At 45.5% G+C, this 17,573-nt stretch overlaps 1 protein-coding gene across 1 annotated transcript in view; it reads left to right on the plus strand.

Moving 5' to 3' along the window:
- The first annotated feature begins 2,489 nt into the window (after window positions 1-2,489).
- The window catches only part of CD276 (CD276 molecule), a 47,273-nt gene continuing 32,189 nt past the window's right edge, over window positions 2,490-17,573 (plus strand). The window contains exon 1 of the mRNA XM_053365410.1: window positions 2,490-2,791. The gene's annotated coding sequence lies outside the window, so the exon portion shown is untranslated. The remainder of the gene's footprint in view (window positions 2,792-17,573) is intronic.

The raw sequence follows: 17,573 nt of genomic DNA on the forward strand, positions 1-17,573 counted from the left end.
TCATCGTTTGGACACCAGCCACCATTTTGAATCAAGATGGCAGACTCAAGCATCACAATGGTGTGACTTTGCCTGATTTTTTTGGCACCACTTTGAATTCCAGCAAAATCACATGCATTTTCTTCAGTGCAAACATGTTTAACCTTGTAGCATTGAGTGGATACCATGTATCATACTGTTTCCTCTGACAATCCAATACAGAAAACTGTGGAAACTTCACAAATCACCAAAATTCAACGGCTTGACTGATTTCCTTGGTTCCAATGGCTAATGACTCCTCTGGAAAAGGGGAATCCAGGGCTCCCCCTGCCTCCATAATCCCTTAGGCATAAGGTCACATACTCCTTGCCCTTCCATAAAGTGCAACCTTAGCCTCACAATAGGAGGCAGAAAGCACATAACCCAGACAGAAATCTGGGACAGGATGGTGGATTGAATCCTGAAAGCCTTGCAGCTAGGGGGCATGTGTAAACACATTTATTGTTCTTTGGGGAAGAGGGTACTTAAAAGGTGTTGGGACCTGGGCTAATTGACAGGGGTGGGTGATGGTCTCATGTTTCTACATGCCAAACACTCCTACTTTGTGACATATTTGTGATGTATCGATGATGCTGTTGAAAAATGTATTATGGGAAATGGGGAGAAGTCTTAAAAGTTCATGCAACCCCATGCTCGGGGTTCCTACTCTGTTTGTTTGAACCCTGTTGCAACAAATAAAGATCAGGTCTACTGACTGCTGTTTTGCTTCTTTGACTTGGCTGGAGACACCTTCTTTTGCTGACCGGAGACACCCGCAGTGGTGGCACCCCAACAAGCTGGGCAGCGGAGGAAATTCGCACCCCAGGATTTTTCCTTATCAGGGCATATACGCTCATTTTCCTTTCAGAAGGAATGCACTCATACCATAAATTACAAACTGTCGAATCATGAAATGCACAATCGAATTAATTGTGAACTATCAAAGAGGAAGCGCAAATCAATAAATGCACATTTAACAAGAAATAGCCAATGGCAGACGAATGTATACAGCTATTGGGCTAGGAGTTCCATGTGGAAGACAAAACTCCATGTGGTTGAGGGAATGTTCTTTCATATGTGGTGGACTTGTAAAAGGGTAAAGGAGTATTGGGAAATGATCCATAATGAATTGAAAAAAATGTTTAAAAGTACTTTCCCTAAAAAACCAGAGTCCTTTCTGTTGGGGATAATTCAGACTGAAATCCGAAGGTGTCAAAAAAGGTTATTTATGTACGCCACTACTGTGTCCCATGTTTTGTTAGCTCAAAATGGAAAACGAGCCAGGTCCGAGCCAAAGAAGAATGGCAACTTAAGTTGACAGAATATGCGCAGCTTGCAGACTTAACATACAGAATAAGAGAACAAGGAGAACATATGCTTAGAGAAGATTGGAAAATGTTTATTGAATATATGGGAAATAACTGTGTGCAGCTGAAAACGCTGGCAGCATTAAGATAAATTCAACAGTGTAAATAAGTTTTGATGGATGTAATAATGGAACGCTGAATGGTATAGTTTCTGTAAAATATGCAGGGATTTATGATATGTAAAATGAACCATGGAAAGAGAAGATGGGAAGTCATGGATATTTTTTGAATGGAAAAGTGAGTACAGTATTAGAAATTGTAAAACAGAAAACTTAATAAAAATTATATACAAAAAAAAGAGAAGACGACAATATTTCAGTTGTCCTATCAAGGGGCACTACCAGGGCCGGATTTAGGTTTGATGAGGCCCTCAGCTACTGAAGGTAATGGGGCCCTTTATACGTCCAGCTGTCCTTTGTCAACAACAAATTGTTGCTGTTTTTTGTGTTGAATATACAGTGGTACCTCATGTTAAGAACTTAATTCGTTCCAGAGGACCGTTCTTAACCTGGAACTGTTCTTAACCTGAGGTACCACTTTAGCTAATGGGGCCTCCCACTGCCACGCAATTTCTGTTCTCATCCTGAAGCAAAGTTCTTAACCCAAGGTACTATTTCTGGGTTAGCGGAGTCTGTAACCTGAAGCGTATGTAACCCGAGGTACCACTGTATGCTATATGGTAATTGATGGACCTAATAGGTATTTAAAGCCATTTGCACATGCAGAATGTAGGCACCCTATATATAGAAATGAGCAAACCAGGGATATTTTAGGGGGCAGGCTAGCAGGCGGGGCTCATGACTCACAGGAGCCTACACAACACAAAACACTGTTGCTGTATGTAGGTTTTATTTTATTTTATTTTAATCTTACATTTTGGAAATGCACATCCAGTTTTTCCCCCTTTAAATTTTTTTTGGGGTTTGCCAAGAGAGTGGGGCCCTAAGCTATAGCTTGTTTAGCTTACACGTAAATCTGGCACTGGACACTCCGTGGCATCTTCCAGCCTTGCAGCCGGTTGGACTAGATGACCCCCCGGAACCCTTTCCCATAATCGGATTCCCCGATTCCATTCGCACGGCGGCAGCCACATGGCGCTCCGGCCCCGAATCAACCCGGAAGCCAGGGGGGCTCGCGCTCCTCTCCCCGCCTCTCCCTGCCCAGGCTCGCTCCCGTGGCCTCCTCCTCCTCCTCCTTCCCCGGCCGGGAGCCGCGCACCGACCTCTGCCCGCCGGAGGGAGCTGGGGGCGACGGGTGCTGCGGCGGGCAGGGCAGGAAGACGGTCCCGGGCCGGCGGCGAGACCCGCCCTGCGCCTAGGGCGCAGCAGAACAGAGGGCGAGCCGGAGAAACGGCGCGCCTTTGTCCGAAAGCGGAGTCGCTCCCGGGAAGGACGGACTCTGGCCGAGTAAGTGCCTGCTTGGCTGTTGGGCTGAATGGGGGGAGAGAGAGGGAGCGACACCCAGGCGAAAAGAGGCAGACAAGCCGCCTTTCTTTCCTTCTTTCGGCCCCTCTTCCCTTCCTCCAAAAGCGTTGCCAAAAGGATCTTGGATTCCTGCAGAACTTTTCGTTTTTTACTGGGCGTCTTCACTTGGACGCGCGCGCGCTCTTGCACTGAGTTGCCTTTTTAAAATGCTTTTAAAGATTATCTCTCTTTCTCTCTCTCTCTCCAGTGTGACCCACAGGGGTGCCAACTTGAATAAAATATTGGGGAGGGGGAGACAAGATAAGCCCTGCCCCACATACTGTAATCGATTACAAGGCGCACACTCCCATTGGAATGGCAATGTTCATTAACTTGGGAGGCCCCCTCAAATATTATAGGGGGGGGGCAAAGGGACACCGGCCGCTAGGAATTGGCTCAGAGAGGGGAGGGGGTGTACAATGTTAACCATACCCAGAGCATACTCATTGAAGTGAAGGAACCTGGTAAAGTTAGGTTCCTTGATTTCAATAGGTCTACTTTAGGCAGGTCTTAGATCGGATGCCAGCCAGATTACCTTATATATGCCACTTGCCAGCTGCTTAGGATACCTCTTTAAAAAAGGAGAAATCTGAGACAGAATCTGTCAATGTCCTTAAATATTTTGCTTCTTCTGTGTTGATAAGGATACAGGACTGTTTTGCCTCAACTTTTTTGTATCTTCTGGCCAACAGTTGAGATTGGCCAATACATAGTTTGTTTGTAGTGCTTTATGGGTTTCAGTGTGATTGGCTGTATTGTTTATAAACCAATAAAGATTGAATTGGAAGAGGGGGGAGAGAATGGCCAATACAGAGGGCACTCCTATGCCTTCTTAAGTTAACTCTGTAGGATGCAGTTGGGTCTACTTCTGAGTAAAGTAGCTGTATTGTTCAGCCACCCTTCCCTTGTGGGTGAGTGGTGCTTTAGATCTTATCAATTATTTCTTAACAAAATAAAATGGACCTGTGGCACACAGGGATTGACGGAAAAGAAATGGTGGCAGTGCTGGTCGAAATATGGATGTGTGGTTTTGTGTTTGAACTATGAGTCCTTCCGGACGAGGTGTTTGCTGATTGATGGGGAAGTTAGACGACATTCTATCATGCAATAGTAATCTCATGCTTCCCAGAGCATCCCCCCATCTCGTCACTTCCCTTATCACAGAAAGTCTGAAAATATATATATATATATGGAAGAAGGTTTGTTGTGCAAGAGCTCCCAATTGTGCAACCTGAATATTTTTCTTTTTGGTGGGGTGGGGACACTGCAGTCATGTAGTCCAAGTGTTTCCTAAATTGTGGTACGGATGCCCCCAAGCGTGTGCAAAAGGGTTTTAAATGGTACAGGGTATTTGCCCTAGTCTAGATAAAATAGTGTCATTAAAACTACCCCCAAATTATCTTTGCTTGAGAAGGCGTATGCAGGTAAGACTAAACCTTCAAAAGACGTACGTAACTACCTCAAGTTTGGGAAAGATTGCTGTGGCTCTTAGGACTTTTGAAGCTGGCATCATTTGTTTCTGTATGGCAGGGATGTCCAACTGGTTGATCGTGATCTACTGGTTGATCATGGGGTGTCCCTGGTTGATCCCGGTCGATCGCTCAACAACTTTGATGAAGCTTCTCCCCAAAAAAAGCTCAACAACTCTTGTCAATCCAATGGGTAGATCACTGCCAGTTTTTTTTATAGTGGGAGTAGATCGCAGTCTCTTGAAAGTTGGATGTGCCTGCTGTATGGCATTTGCCAAGTTCTTCCCCATCCCCAGTTTGAGGATCTGAAACAAGTATGTCATCACTTCTTGGGGATGACTAAACAACTGCTCATCAGTCGTTCCCAAGCTTTTATTTTTCCAGTTGCCGCTTGAAAATTGCTAAACGGTTTTTCTGCCTGTTGTAGCAGCAATTGTAATGTGCTTTGCTAGATGGCGTGGGATTTTTAAAAATTGTATTAAGATTGCTTCTTTTATTTTGAATTCCAGAGAATTTGGATCACAGTACAATAAAAATACAGTACAGTGGTACCTCGGGTTACATACACTTCAGGTTACAGACGCTTCAGGTTACAGACTCTGGCTAACCCAGAAATAGTACCTCGGGTAAGAACTTTGCTTCAGGATGAGAACAGAAATCACGCAGCAGCAGGAGGCCCCATTAGTTAAAGTGGTGCTTCAGGTTAAAAACAGTTTCAGGTTAAGAACGGACCTCCAGAACGAATTGAGTACTTAACCCGAGGTACCACTGTATAGGAAACAAAAGAAGCAATAAGAATACAATTAAAAATCAGCATGAATATTAATCACAAATCCACAGAAATGCTATGGACCACATGAAGGAAGCTCACAGGCCACTGGTGGTTCATGGACCACAGTTTGGAAACAGCCGCTTTAAAACCTTTTTGACATTAATCCCAACAGCCACACACGCCCCTAAACTGTGCGCACTTATTTTTGCAACCCCAACAAAGCATGCAAATTAAAGCTGCAGCCCTATACATAATTGTGTCTCAGTAATTTCTGCTGATTTCAAGTTATTGATTTTTGCGTATATAGAGCATTTTCACCCCACTCTTCAGCTGAAAAGGCTCCCAGAGTGGCTTGCAGAAGATCAGTAACATACAAGCTTTTTTTGCCCATATGTTAGCAGTCTAAAAGATGCAACACAAAAGAAAAAGGGGATGGGGAAGGAAGAGGAAGATGAACAAACTCCAGTGGCAATTATTATGTGGCAGTTCTTATAAAAAGCCAGCTTGGATGGAACAGTTCAGGGAGAAGGGAAGCCCCAAGGAAATTGGCCCCCTAGCCTACTTGGTTGACTGAGCTTCCCATTTTTCTTCTTGCTACAGCCATGCAGAACGACAGCTACCATTTTAGGTGTAGGGAAGGACTTTGAGCTCAGTATTTGAGCACCTGCTTCACATGCAGTCCTAGGTTAAATCCGTTTCCTCAACTCCAAGAAGAAAGTCCAGGTGTTGTGAAAGACTTGCTTTGGCCAAAGCATGGAAAAGATGTTGTTAACCAATACAGGGCATGACATATATAGGATAACAAATTAAGCACATTAGGATTAGATGCTAGTTTGGAGACCCTACAATTTTAAAAGGCCAAGGGTGTGACCACCTGTGCAATGGGTGGATGAACTATTATTGTTGTTGTTGTTGTTGTTGTTGTTGTTGTTGTTGTTATTATTATTATTATTATTATTATTATTATTATTATTTATTTATACCCTGCCCATCTGGTTGGGTTTCCCCAGCCACTCTGGGTGGCTACCAACAGAATTAAAAGCACAATAAAACACCAGACATTAAAATCTTCCCTAAGCAGGGCTGCCTTCAGATGTCTTCTAAGAGTCAGATAGTTGTTTATTTCCTTGACATCTGATGGGAGGGTGTTCCACAGGGTGGGTGCCACTTGTTTGCATCAAGTAAACAACAGAGAATGCCGAAGAGAATTTGAAGAGACTTCTTCCCAAAGATGGATGTGAAACGCTGTTGAAGAGGAATAAATATGCTTCCCACATCTGAATCAGTGTTGCATAGTGGCTAGCTCATTCTTCCCCATTCTGGTACCTCCCAAGTATTGTTGGACTTCCATCAGACCCAGCCAACAAGATCACTGGTCGAGGATGATGGGATTTGAAGTTGGAAACATCTGAAGGTACCTGAAGGGGGAACCCTGGGCTAGCAAGTGTATTGATGAGCGTGGTGTTGACAATGCTGCAGACGACAGATCTGAAGAACTGGGTACCACTTTGGGAGATGTTTCAGATGCTGCCCAATGGATTTAAGTGCTCTGTTGCTGGCTAATGCAAGAGGCTGTACTGTTGGGAACCACAAGAGCCGGTTTACGACCCCCCCCCCAGTCCAGCCTACAGAGGAAACCAACCAGCTCTTCACTTGGTTACAGTGATGAACACCCTCCCCCCATTCAATTACTGATAGAAGCTTCATATTGCTTTAGTGTTTTGGAGAATCGGGCCTCGTGAGTGTAGTGTTGCCTGGAAGATGTAGATGGTTGCAAGAGTGCTGGGAAGTTTTAATTGTGGCCCTGGGCTTTCAGCCAGAGTCGTGGTGTTCCAGGATGACTGATGCTCAGGGCAAGTCAATGTTAAATTGTGGATGCTCTAGAAACAGTCTCCCCTCCTGCTTTTATAAAATGCCTTCTACAAAGTCAGACCTCTGGCCCATCCACTCCACACTAGGGCTTAAGAACATTAGGCCAAATTCATCCCCCCACCATCTTCTCTATCTGGACCTCTGATTAGGGTCTCACCCCTTCTTCCTAGGATACACATTTCACCCTGAGAAATTTTGCACCCCAAGAGGTTCTCTGTGTGTGGATGGCCTGGCTGGAATGTATCCATGAACTGTGATAATCAGGGTGGATTTGATTTAAATCACGATTTAAATAATTATTTAAATCACTAGTCAGTAAGACTTGATTTAAATCATTTTTATTTTTTTACAGAAAGACATTCCTGCTGGTACAATCTTAATATTTACAACCAGATGAAGGTTTCATTTTTGGAAGAATAAATTTTCAGAGTAGTTTTTTAAAGTTATATCAAAAAATACTGATTTGGTTATACTGTTAAAAATACATAGATAATTATGAAAGTGTTGTGAGTTTTAATAAGTTAACTGTTTATATTTGGACAACATTTCTGTGTACATTATTGGAAAGAGAAAAATAATCATTTCCTGAATAACAATTTCCTTAAAAACCAACTTAGACTGAGTTTCAGCACACATGAAAAACTTATTTCCTGATGAATAGCCTTTGGACTATAACGTAACTTAAACAGAAAACTTATCTTTAGAAATATTTTTTCTCCCAAAAGCATTTTATTTTGAAAAGCCGATTTAAATTTTTAAAAATCTGATTTTTTTAAATTAAAAAAATCATTGATTTTTATCCGCCCTGCTTATAATAGAATAATGGAACTATAGAGTTGGAAGGGACTCCCTAAGGTCATCTAGTCAAACCCCCTGCAATGCAGGAATCTCAGCTAAAGCATCCATGACAGATGCCCCTTTGCTTGTCTGGATGAAGGACATGGGGGTGTGTAGAACTGTAGAGAGGTTTAATCTGTTGCTCCATGCACTTTTGCCTTTGGCCGTGCCTACCATTGAACCCTGGAAGTTTACCCAGAAGGCAACACAGCTCCCATGCTACAAATGTGGCTGTATAGAGTTTCAGGCTCTCTAGAGTTTCCCCCATCTGTGGCTGGAGATGTGAGGCATTGATCCCTAACCCTAACCTTTAATAATAGTAGTAGTAGTAGTAGTAGTAGTAGTAGTAGTAGTAGTAATATATTATTTATACCCCAGCCACTCTGGGCGGCTTCCAACAAAATATTAAATTACAGTAATGCATCAAACATTAAAAGCTTCCCTAAACAGGGCTGCCTTCATATGTCTTCTAAAAGTCTGGTAGTTGTGATTCTCTTTGACATCTGGTGGGAAGGCGTTCCACAGGGCGGGCGCCACTACCGAGAAGGCCCTCTGCCTGGTTCCCTGTAACTTCGCAGTGAGGGAGCCGCCAGAAGGCCCTTGGCGCTGGACCTCAGCGTCCGGGCAGAATGATGGGGGTGGAGACGCTCCTTCAGGTATACAGGACCGAGGCCGTTTAGGGCTTTAAGGTCAGCACCAACACTTTGAATTGTGCTCGGAAATGTACTGGGAGCCAATGCAGGTCTTTCAAGACCAGTGTTATGTGGTCTTGGCGGCCGCTCCCAGTCACCAATCTAGCTGCAGCATTCTGGATTCTGCCCATCTTCTGCTACTCCCAAGAAGATCTGTGTCTGCAACAGGATTGTTGCAGCACAGTAGACTTTCCTTTGATTTGAGTAGTGCTGCTGCAGCTTCCTGCCTCGTTTCTTTCTCGTGTCCATCTCCCTGTCGGCTGAAAGAAACAGAACTTCCGCCACGTGCATGAAGGGAAGGAGTAAAGGAAGTTTGAAGGCACTTCCTCAGCTGAGTGGAACACAGCTGGGTGGGGAATGACAAAAATATAGCTGGCTTGGTAGGGCGTCCTCCCTCTTTTTGAGAAGGGACACTTGGGAGGATAGCTTCAAAGAGATCACTTGTTCTTTAGAGGTGGGGAACTTGTGGCTCTCCAGATGTTGTTGAGCTACTGCTCCCATCATCTCAGACCATTGGCCATGCTGCCTGGGACAGATGGGAACTGGAGTCCAGCCAATCTCAATTTAGGGCCCTATTCAATTTAGCAAAGGATGCGGGTGGCGCCGTGGGTAAAACCTCAGCGCCTAGGACTTGCCGATCGCATGGTCGGCAGTTCGAATCCCCGCGGCGGGGTGAGCTCCCGTCGTTTGGTCCCAGCGCCTGCCAACCTAGCAGTTCGAAAGCACCCCCGGGTGCAAGTAGATAAATAGGGACCGCTTACCAGCGGGAAGGTAAACAGCATTCCATGTGCTGCGCTGGCTTGCCAGATGCAGCTTGACACGCTGGCCACGTGACCCGGAAGTGTCTGCGGACAGCGCTGGCCCCCGGCCTCTTAAGTGAGATGAGCGCACAACCCTAGAGTCTGTCAAGACTGGCCCGTACGGGCAGGGGTACCTTTACCTTTACCTCAATTTAGCAAAGCCCAGTAACAAACTCACAAGAATTGATGCTTTTGAGTTATGGTGCTGGAGGAGACTCTTGAGAGTCCCATGGACTGCAAGAAGATCAGACCTATCCATTCTTAAGGAAATCAGCCCTGAGTGCTCACTGGAAGGACAGATCCTGAAGCTGAGGCTCCAATACTTTGGCCACCTCATGAGAAGGGAAGACTTCCTGGAAAAGACCCTGATGTTGGGAAAGATGGAGGGCACAAGGAGAAGGGGACGACAGAGGACAAGATGGTTGGACAGTGTTCTCGAAGCTACCAGCATGAGTTTGACCAAACTACGGGAGGCAGTGGAAGACAGGAGTGCCTGGTGTGCTCTGGTCCATGGGGTCACAAAGAGTTGGACATGACTAAACGACTAAACAAGTAACAAACTCATAACCAGCGTAGGTATCATTTGGGTCCTTGGGCTAATATCCTGAAGAGCCCAGCAATTGCTTTCTCCTTCAGCTGCTTCTGTGCCCTGTCATTTTCTCACATTTTCAAGGCAAAATCTATACGTGACTTTTCCAATAGGTTGCATCCCTGTTTGTTTCCCTGGAGGATCTGAAGCACACACGCACAAATTCGATTTCTCCTTGTGGCTTTCAGTAGAAGCCTCCACCAGTAACTTCTTCCTCCTTTAAAAAAACCAAAAAACTGAAGACCAGCTCTTGGAGTTAGGTAATATGCTGTCTTATAATTTTATATAGTTGAATTGAATTCCTCACACCCCTCTGCTTTATGACCAGTTCTAGGAGAGCTTGGGACGCGGGTGGCACTGTGGGTTAAACCACAGAGCCTAGGACTTGCCGATCAGAAGGTCGGCGGTTCGAATCCCCGCGATGGCGTGAGCTCCCGTTGCTCGGTCCCTGCTCCTGCCAACCTAGCAGTTCGAAAGCACGTCAAAGTGCAAGTAGATAAATAGGCAGGAAGGTAAACGGTGTTTCCATGTGCTGCTCTGGTTTGCCAGAAGCGGCTTAGTCATGCTGGCCACATGACCCGGAAGCTGTACGCCGGCTCCCTCGGCCAATAAAGCGAGATGAGCGCCGCAACCCCAGAGTCAGTCACGACTGGACTTAATGGTCAGGGGTCCCTTTACCTTTACCTTTTTAGGAGAGCTTGCTGCCCTTTCTTTAGCCTTCTGGTTGTGTTGTCGGTAGAGCTACATGTCTAGTGTGTTGGGGGCATGGAGATGACTTCATCCAGGAACCCTCAAGCATTTCAGACTTGACAATTACAGTGGTGTGTTGGCGAGGAAAGGCAAAACCAGGAGAACTCTTGGAGGAAGAGGCTACATCATCATATGGCTTAAAATACAAACACAGACAAGCTTTTATAAATAGATAGTTCCAGGGTTTATATAAAAATAAATACACACGCCACAATGAGAATGATAATTAGAGTGCCAGGAATCTGTGGGGAAAGGGCAGTGGCTAGAATTAGGCAAGTCTTTGATAGTTGTCTGTGTCTTGTAGAATGTCTAAGGCGTGGCTAGGCAAACTAAGGCCCGGGGGCCGGATCCAGCCTAATCGCCTTCTCAATCTGGCCCGCAGACAGTCCATGAATCAGCATGTTTTTACATAAGTAGAATGCCTGCTTTTATTTAAAATGCATCTCTGGGCTATTTGTGGGGCATAGGAATTCGTTCACCCCCCCCCCCAAAATATAGTCCAACCCCCAACAAGGTCTGAGGGACAGTGGACCGGCCCCCTGCTGTAAAAGTTTGCTGACCCCTGGTCTAAGGCATGTGTAGGCAAACTAAGGCCCAGGGGCCGGCCTGGCCCCATTGCCTTCTCAATCTGGCCCACGGACGGTCCAGGAATCAGTGTGGTTTTACATGAGTAGAATGTGTGCCTTTATTTAAAATGCATCTCTGGGTTATTTGTGGGGCATAGGAATTCATTCATTCACCCCCCAAAAATATAGTCCAGCCCCACACAAGGTCTGAGGGACAGTGGACCGGCCCCCTGCTGAAAAAGTTTGCTGACCCCTGGTCTAAGGGATCTTCCCAGGCATGTTTGAAACGGTAAGGGGACACCTAGACCAAGTTTTTGACCTACCCGCTGAGGGTTTTGCATACAAGCTGCCCCCAAACTAACTAAACTCCTCAACCACCATTCTTTTTATATATACCCTGCTCATCTGACTGGGCTACCCCAGCCACTCTGGGTGGCTTCCCACAAAACATAAAGGAACAAAACAAAACATCAAAACATTAAAAGCTTCCCTATACAGTGGAACCTTGGTTCCCGAATCGTCTCCCAAACGCCACAAACCTGGAAGTAAGTGTTCCGGTTTGCAAACGTTTTTCAGAAGGCAAACATCCGTTTCGGCTGTCAGCATTTTTCCCGGGGCCAATCAGCCAATCAGAAGCCGTGCCTTGGTTTTTGAACGTTTTGGAAGTCGAAAGGACTTCCAGAATGGATTGAGTTCGAGAACCAAGGTACCACTGCACAGGGCTGCTTTCAGATGTCTTCTAAAGGTTGTATAGTTACTTATGTCCTTGACATCTGATGGGAGGGCGTTCCACAAGGTGGGTGCCACTACCGAGAAGGCCCTCTGCCTGGTTCCCTGTAACCTCACAGTGAGGGAACTGCCAGAAGGCCCTCAGTGCTGGACCTCAGTATCTGGGCTGAATGATGGGGGTGGAGATGCTCCTTCAATGTACACCTGAAGGAGCGTCTCCACCCCTATCGTTCTGCCCTGATACTGAGGTCCAGCGCTGAGGGCCTTCTGGCGGTTCCCTCACTGTTAGAAGCCAAGTTACAGGGAACCAGGCAGAGGGCCTTCTTGGTAGTGGCGCCCGCCCTGTGGAACACCCTTCCACCAGATGTCAAAGAGAAGAACAACTACCAGACTTTTAGAAGACATCTGAAGGCAGCCCTCTTTAGGGAAGCTTTTAATGTTTAACAGACTACTGTATTTTAATACTTTGTTGGAAGCCGCCCAGAGTAGCTGAGGAAACTTCTTCTTCTTCTTCTTCTTCTTCTTCTTCTTCTTCTTCTTCTTCTTCTTCTTCTTCTTCTTCCTCCTCCTCCTCCTCCTCTTCTTATACAGGGCTGAGGCTGTCTAGGGCTTTAAACATCAGCACCAACACTTTGAATTGTGCTCGGAAACATACATTACAGAACCATGGCTTTCCCCAAAGAATCCTGGGAGCTGTAGTTTGTTAAGGGTGCTGAGAGTGGTTAGGAGACCCTCCTCACAGACCTAGACAGTGGTGCCTCGCAAGACGAAATTAATTCGTTCCGCAAGTTTTTTCTTCTTGCGAGTTTTTTGTCTTGCAAAGCACGGTTTCCCATAGGAATGCATTGAAAATCAATTAATGCGTTCCTATGGAGACCACCTTCAGACCAGAAAAGCCCTTCTCCCGCCGCCAGCCTTCAGAAGAGTACCCGCAGGGCTGCCTAGGCTGCGGATAGCAGCCTGCTGCCCCACGCGCCGGGCGCTCTGCTTCAGAGCGCCCCTCGCGCCGGGCAGACATTCGCAGCTTGGGGAGCCCTGCAGGACTTCCCCGCAGGGCTCTCCAAGCTGCGGATAGGGGTAGCAGGCTGCTGTCCACAGCTTGGAGAGCCCTGCGGGGAAGTCCTGCAGGGCTCCCCAAGCTGCGAATGTCTGCCCCGTGCAAGGGGCGCTCTGCTTAAGAGCGCCCCTCGTGCGGGGCAGCAGGCTGCTATCCGCAGCTTGGAGAGCCCTGCGGGGAAGTCCTGCAGGGCTCCCCAAGCTGCGAATGTCTGCCCCGCGCGAGGGGCGCTCTGCTTAAGAGCGCCCCTCGTGCGGGGCAGCAGGCTGCTATCCGCAGCTTGGAGAACAGCCTTCTGAAGGCTGGCGGTGGGGAGGAAAGCCCTTCTCCCCCCGCCAGCCTTCAGAAGAGGTCCGGGGACAGAGGCGAAGGCGCGCTGCGCTTCCCCGCTGTCCCCGGAGATTTCCCTATGGGCTTTCTTCTTGCGAAGATAATGGTAATACCATTGCTCCCCTGAAGAGGACACAGTTAGTGACAGAATAAACTCATGGAGGAAGTTTCTAATTAATAGTGCAGAGGACCTTTCATGGCAGAATAATCTCAAGGAGGAAGCTTATAATTAATGCTGTAGGAGACCTTTGAATGGAATTTGCCTCAAAGTCAACATCATGGCGGATCTTGGCATGGAGGTGAACAGTCATGGAGATTGTAGCTATATTAAGTGTTATGAGGATCTGCTGTGTGAATTCTGTTTCCAGTTGACTGTGTGAAAGTTAGCAATATGGGCTCTTGGTCTGAAAGCAACATTGACCACCTTTCTTAGGTTTTAACATAATACCATCTACATTTCTTGAGGGGAACATACCAGAATATACATTGCAATTTAAAATTGCATACCTCTGGGTCTGCTTAAGATGAAAAATTTTGTCTGATGCATTATGTTATGTACTGAAGTTCTCACCCTGGGCCAGCAGGGGGATACTGTAGATAGTTATGCAAATGAAGGATCAAAAGTGACGTTCAGTGATTGGATAGTTTTAGAAAGTTGTTACAGTAACGTGGTACTGGAGCTCTATATAAGCAGGCTGACTGAGCCCTTCAGTTCAGTTCTGTCTTGGCCTGTGAATAAATAAGAGCTGTTTGAAGAATCGCTGTGTCGTCTGATATGTTCACCCACAACCTAACACATTACTTCTTCTTTTTTATGTCCCGTTAATGTGCATGTTTGCATAGCCCTGATTACTGGTTTGTATTAGCAAGTAAATTAATGATTTATTGGTTGAATGACAACAAGTATGCTAATTAAGACAACAGCTCCCACAATTTCTGGCATAGATGTTTAATGAAAGGCATACTCTTGATTTGCCATCTGGATCAACCCAGAGAATAAACTTGGGATTTTCTGTATTCGAAATACATCTTTAAAAAAAAAGTAAAGTTTTAAGGTTTCTGTTACTGTATGTATTCTGTTTCTGATTTTTATTCTGTTTGTTGTGGCTCAGGGCTAAAGCAGCTAAATTTGGTAGACATCCTATGCCCTTTTAAAATGTGGGGCTTTTTGGGAGGGGTTGTTGTTTTTATATTGATTTTATATTTTGTGGTTTTATATTTTGATTTTGTTCTGTGAACCACCATGGGAGTGCCCTGAGACATTACAGAAAAAAAGAAACTGTTATCCTGTATGATGGTAGCATTTGTGCAGCCGCTGGCCCATGAACTCGTCTGTGGTTTAGTCACAGAATCACAGAGAGTTGGAATGACCCCAGCAGAAATCACAACTAAAGAGTCCCTGACAGATGGCCATACAATCTCAGTTTATAAACCCCAAGGAAGGATAGTCCACAACCTCCCAAGGGAGACCGTCCACTCTCAAACAGCTCTTACTGTCAGAAAGTTGTTCCTGGTGTTCAGTCAGAATCTCCTTTTTGTAATTTGAGTCCATAGATTCAGGTCCTAGCCTCCAGAGCAGGAGAAAACAAGCCTGCTTTTCCACATGACAGCCTTTTAGATATTTGGCTATCAGATCTCCTCTTGGTCTTCTTTTTTCCAGGGTAAACATACCCAACTTCCTCAACCAATTTCTCATAAGGCTTGGTTTCCAGACCCTTGATAATCCTGGCCATCCTCCACATGTAAATGTTCCGGCTTGTCAATAACCTTCTTGGATTGTGGCACCCAGAACTGGACACAGGACTCCAGGTGTGGTCTGACCAAGATGGGATAGATGGGTACTATGTAATTCCCTTGATCTGGATACTAGACTTCTGTTGATTAGACCCCTAGAACCTTTTCACATGCACTGCTGTGGGTTAAACCACAGAACCGAGGACTTGATGATCAGAAGGTCGGCGGTTTGAATCCCTGCGATGGGGTGAGCTCCCGTTGCTCAGTCCCAGCTCCTGCCAACCTAGCAGTTTGAAAGCACGTCAAAGTGCAAGTAGATAAATAGGCACAGCTCCGGCGGGAAGGTAAACTGTGTTTCCGTGCGCTGCTCTGGTTTGCCAGAAGCGGCTTAGACATGCTGGCCACATGACCTGGAAGCTGTACGCCGGCTCCCTCGCCCAATAAAGTGAGATGAGTGCCGCAACCCCACAGTCGGCCACAACTGGACTAATGGTCAGGAGTCCCTTTACCTTTACCTTTACTGTCAAGCCAGGATTTCCTCGTCCTATATTTGTGCATCTGATTTTTCCTTTGTAAGTCTATAACCTTTGTCCCGACTGAAATTCATTTTGTTAGTTTGGGCCTCAGTTCTCCATTTTGTTAAGGCGGTCTTGAATCCTCTCCCGGTTTGGCGCCACCCACAAATTTGATTAGCGTTTTACAAAAAAGCATTACAACGTTTGGGCAAGTTGCAGGCTTTAAATTAAATAAAAATAAGACCAAGCTGTTAGTTAAGAATTTACCAGAAACAGACAAAACAGAGCTATTATCAGACTATAGAGATAGAGATTCATAAGAAAGTTAAATATCTAGGAATTTGGCTTACAACCAAGAATATTAATATTTTCAAAGACAATTATGAAAAGATTTGGAACGAAATAAAAAGGAATCTAGAGATATGGGGTAGGATGAATTTATCATTATTAGGAAGAATTGCAGCAATTAAGATGAACGCATTGCCAAAAATGTTGTTCTGGTTTCAGTCAATACAAAAAAGCATTGCACCGTAAACATCCATAGAACTAGTGTGATATTGTTGTTGTTTAGTTGTTCAGTCGTGTCCGACTCTTCTTGACCCCATGGACCAGAGCACGCTAGGCACTCCTGTCTTCCACTGCCTCCCGCAGTTTGGTCAAACTCATGCTGGTAGCTTCGAGAACACTGTCCAACCATCTCGTCCTCTGTCGTCCCCTTCTCCTTGTGCCCTCCATCTTTCCCAACATCAGGGTCTTTTCCAGGGAGTCTTCTCTTCTCATGAGGTGGCCAAAGTATTGGAGCCTCAGCTTCAGGATCTGTCCTTCCAGTGAGCACTCAGGGCTGATTTCCTTAAGAATGGATAGGTCTGATCTTCTTGCAGTCCATGGGACTCTCAAGAGCCTCATCCAGCACCATAATTCAAAAGCACCAATTCTTTATGGTCCAGCTCTCACTTCCATACATCACTACTGGGAAAACCATAGATTTAACTATACGGACCTTTGTTGGCAAGGTGATGTCTCTGCTTTTTAAGATGCTGTCTAGGTTTGTCATTGCTTTCTAGTGTGATATAATGGTTATTAAAGCATCAGACTAGGACTTGGGAGACCAGGTTTCATATCCCCACTCACTTATGACTGGGTGTCCTTGGGCTAGTCATTGCCTCTCAGCCTAACCTACCTCACAGGTTTGTCATGGGGATTACATGAGGAAGGGGGAAGGACCAGGTATGACACCTTGAGCACCTTGGAGGAAGAAAGGTGAGCTATAAATGCATCAAATAAACCGATAATAAAATGCACATTAAAACAGTCCCTTCCGTCAGGCACACTGAGCATCCTTTGCAAATTGCACGGAACTAGGGAAAATTCCCAGCTGAGTTTCAGCAAGCGGAAGCCTGGAACACAACTTATTGTGAGACAAATGAATCTCCTCACTGTTTGGAGGCTTCCTCCGCAGCCACAATATCCTCTCCGCCCCCCCTTGAAAAAACCTCCACAGCAAATGGGAGGAAGAGCAGCCCAGCTGCAGCTACTTCCTGAGCTGGTAGATCCGTCCATGCTTTTCTGTCTCCAGAGCCTCCAGAAATAGGATGCCTGTAGCTGTTTTCAAAAAGCATTTGCAGTGACAACTGGGGACAGTGGTACCTCGGGTTAAGAACTTAATTCGTTCTGGAGGGCCATTCTTAACCTGAAAATGTGGATGTATTTCCCCCTAAATTGATTTTAGAACTTTGAATTTATTGTTATTCACGCTTTTATACTGTATTTTATGCTGTTTTTTGTTGTATCACAATTAAGTGTTTTAAATTTGTTGTTAGCCGCCCTGAGCCCGGTTTTCTGAACCGGGAAGGGTGGGGTATAAATAAAATTTTATTATTATTATTATTATTATTATTATTATTATTATTATTATTAACCCGATGTACCACTTTAGCTAATGGGGCCTCCCGCTGCCGCCACACGATTTCTGTTCTCATCCTGAAGCAAAGTTCTTAACCCGAGGTACTATTT

The sequence above is a fragment of the Podarcis raffonei genome, chromosome 14 (assembly GCF_027172205.1).
Source record: "Podarcis raffonei isolate rPodRaf1 chromosome 14, rPodRaf1.pri, whole genome shotgun sequence".
NCBI lineage: Eukaryota > Metazoa > Chordata > Lepidosauria > Squamata > Lacertidae > Podarcis > Podarcis raffonei.